The 3644-nt window shown below is 43.0% G+C and overlaps 1 pseudogene; it reads right to left on the reverse strand.

Moving 5' to 3' along the window:
* The window catches only part of LOC105741761, a 1824-nt pseudogene extending 1217 nt beyond the window's left edge, over window positions 1-607 (reverse strand).
* Between the last annotated feature and the right edge of the window lie 3037 nt (window positions 608-3644).

The following is a 3644-nucleotide window of genomic DNA, read 5'->3' on the forward strand; positions in this document are numbered from 1 at the left end:
ACAAGTTCTCATATGTCCTGAGTCTTAATTGACCTTGGAAGGGTAGGGCCAAAATGTTGGCTTTCCTTGCAGCCCTCCTTTTTCTCTAATTTTGGCCTGCAAACTTAGGTTGTTAACTATCCAGAAGACAAGCTTATTGGTATTACCATACAACTTAGGCTGTTTAGCAGTGGTTTTGCTAGAGGGTTTGGTGTTTTTCTTCTGCTGGGTGGCAGGTTTTCTTTCTTCTTGCCCTTCAGGCTCTGGGCCGATGGGGCCTCACTGGTCACATGTGAGCTACCAGTGCTGGTGCTGGGGCCCTCATCTGCCTGTCACTGCACATTGTGGTGAACCTATCTCTCAGAAAACCTGTTATTCGCCCATATGCTTATTTAGGGTGATGATTCCTCCTCTTTACACAGAAAGCCTGGCGGTGGGGCACGTGCGGCTCCCGTGTGCCCTCCTCTTGGCGTGGGCTCTTCCTCTGCTCTCTTCTCTGCCTGCTTTCGCCCCGGGTGGGGCATTGGGGCGCGCAGCCGAGACAAAGAGCATGGCAGGCTCCTGCGTGCTGGCCCTGCCCTCCACTGCCTGGGAGCCGGTGCAGGAAGTGGCAGGGCGCGGGCCCCATCTCCTGCATTTTCTTAGTTTCTATTTCATTAATTTCTGCTCCTTTTTAATAATTTCCTTCCTCATATCAGCATGGGATTTGCTTTGTTCTTTTTCTAGACGTTTGTGTTTCAACATTAGATTGTTTATTTGAGCTTGTTCCTTTTTCCTGATATGTGCCTTTATTGCTATAAATTTCCCTCATATGACTGCTTTCATCCTGTCCCGTGTCCTTATATCAATATTATCATTTAATTTTATATACTGTTTAATTTTGTCCTTCATTTCCTCAGACCCATTGGTTGTTCAGAGGAGTGTTGTTTAATTTCTATATGTTTATGTAGTATGCATGGGATGATTTCCACTCCTCTACATTTACTTAAACATGTTTTTTCCCCAGCTTATCTATGATCTATTTTGGAGTCTGTCCCATGTGCCACTGAGAAGAATGTGTATTCTGGTGTTTTGGAGTGGAATATTCTGTAGGTACCCACCAACTCTGTTCATTCACCAGCTTGGTTTAATTCTAATATTTCTTTTTTCTTCTTTCTCTTCTTCTTCTTTTTCCTCTTCCTCTTCCCCTTCCTCTCCTCCTCCTTCTCCTTCTCCTTCTCCTTCTCCTTCTCCTTCTCCTTCTTCTTCTTTTTTCCTAGTTACTATTTTTTGGATTTTAGGGAAGGGTCTACAGGGTGTTCAGGGTCTCACTACTAGATCGGACTCATAGTGATCTGCCTGTTTACAGCCTCCCAAGTGCTGGGATTACAGGTGCACACCCCCACGCCCAGTCTCAACTGCCGTCTCCTTGCGCCCGGGGAGGGGGGCTGGCACAGTAGGCCTGGGGATTGAACCCCAGCCCTTGCACCTGCTTGCAGGTGCTTTAATCTGCTGAGCTATTTGACTGGCTCAGAGTGGGGTATTAAGGTCCCCCACTACAACTGTGTTAGTGCTTACTTGGTTTTTCATGTCTGTTAATATTTTTTATGTAGTTGAGTGAACCTGTGTTTGATGCGTAAATATTTATATGATTGTTATCTCTTCTTCTTGGAGGTTTTTTTTTTTTTCTGGGTACCTGTGGCATGAAGAATTGGATTCTTTTTTTGCAGGAAAAGGGACATAATATCACTTATTAGAAAAAAGTTGGTAAAAATGAAGAGAGAAAAGACAAAGGTGAAGAAGAATTAGAAGAAAGGAGGAGGGAGAAGTGGGTTAGAAAGAAGAGAAAAGCAGGAGAAGGAGGATGAAAAGCAATGTGTGTAGCACTTGGTTCTGAGACACACATTAAGCCACAATTCACAGTAAAAGGAAGAGGAGTAGCTGTTTGACAGAGGGGGAGAAATTGGTGACAAGAAGCATATATGGAGGTAGTGACTCAGGAGGATTAAAATGGCTAAGCTTGTTTCGATAATCTGCTTAGAAAGAAAAGAACAGTTATAGAACAGGGACAGGAAAACCAACTCCTAATTTTTGCGAAAAAGAGGAGATAAAGATACTTGCCAACAACCAGTTTGATAGGTTTGAAGCAAGACCTTGAATGAGAACATCAGATACATGTAGTAGAACTGGGTTAGGCTGAAGAGAACATTTCATTGTGCTGGGTTATATGAGTACATATTTTTCAGCTGATTGGAAATACCGCCGGCACATACTCTACCGTATCTCTCTTCTCAGATTTGGCTTTTTGCTGCACAGCCACTGGCCCTGCAAAGTACAGAACCAAAAATAATCGCACAGAAACCCAACAACCAGCAAACCAAAACCACAGCAGCCAATGTTCATGCTGTAGCCTCGGACACGGGGCCTTCACGTTGAGTCTGTACACCCAGGGGCCTAAGGAAGCGCTTTAACATCACGAACAAAGTACAGGAAGCTTTTAGCTTGTCTCCAATTCGGGCGTCCAGGATGAATCACTCCATGTGGCTTTTTCAGCCTTTTTCTTACTGGCCTAAAGTAGAACAACACAAACTATGATGAGCTGCCCGTATCTAATATTTATTACTGTGAAAACTTCTGATTTTACTTTCCCAGCCTAAAATAGTGGTTTGTTTGCAAATGCTATTTGTGAAAGGGCCAGCATTGCTAGGGGCAGAGGTGAAAGCACTTTGCATTACTTGGAGCGTAACAGTGCCAGGACCATAACAGCACTGTGCCATCTAGCGCATGACTCAAAGAACGCGCTATGCTGAGGCTGTCGGAGTGGTGGATATGAAGAAAAGAAAAGGGAAAAGAAAGGAAGAGCGAGATAGATCAGCGGACTAAGCGCCTGCTTAGGCAAGCACAGGGGTGCGGGTTAGATCCACAGCACCACATGCTGTGCTGGTCCCGCCCCAGGGTACACTGAGCCAGCCACAGAGTCTGGGTGTGGGGACTCAGGCCTGTCGTCCCAGTGCTGAGAGGCTGAAAACAGGAGGATCACTATGATTCCAAACTGCGTAGTGAGACCCTGTACCAAATACATTAAAAAAAAAAAAAAAAAAACAACAAAAGAAAAGAAAGAAAAAGTATTGTCGCAAAGCCGTGAGTTCTAAAATACCATGCACTAAAAGGAAATTCTTTTGTATTAGTAAATCTACTGGTATTCCATTGTGTTTTTCAAATTTATTCTTCCAATTACTTACTCTTATTTATTTTTGACAGAGGACTTGCTATATAATTTCAACTGGCCTTGAGCTTATTATCATAGCCCAGGCTAGCCTTGAACTTGGGCAATCCTCCTGTCTCAGTTTCTCCAGGGCTAGGATTATAGGTATAATTGCTCTACCATATGCTGCACTAATTTTTTTAAGTGTAAAAAACCTTATTATGCCCTCAGTGTGTCTCTTAATATTGCTAAAAGTTTGAGGACACTCACAAAATGTAAAGCTACATTCAATTTATAGGAGTTTGTACTTAGTGGCCAATGATATACATAAATGGATTCAGATTTGGCTTTTGAAAAATGTTCATTCTTAAGTTTGTGTTTTTGAGTCAATGCTCCCAAACACCAGTTATGGAGAACTGATGCTATTCAAGCCAAATATAATGAGCATGAGACCAGAGTTTTCAAAAATAAAGTACACTGA

This window comes from Octodon degus, unplaced genomic scaffold (genome assembly GCF_000260255.1).
Source record: "Octodon degus isolate 3935 unplaced genomic scaffold, OctDeg1.0 scaffold00022, whole genome shotgun sequence".
Classification (NCBI taxonomy): Eukaryota; Metazoa; Chordata; class Mammalia; order Rodentia; family Octodontidae; genus Octodon; species Octodon degus.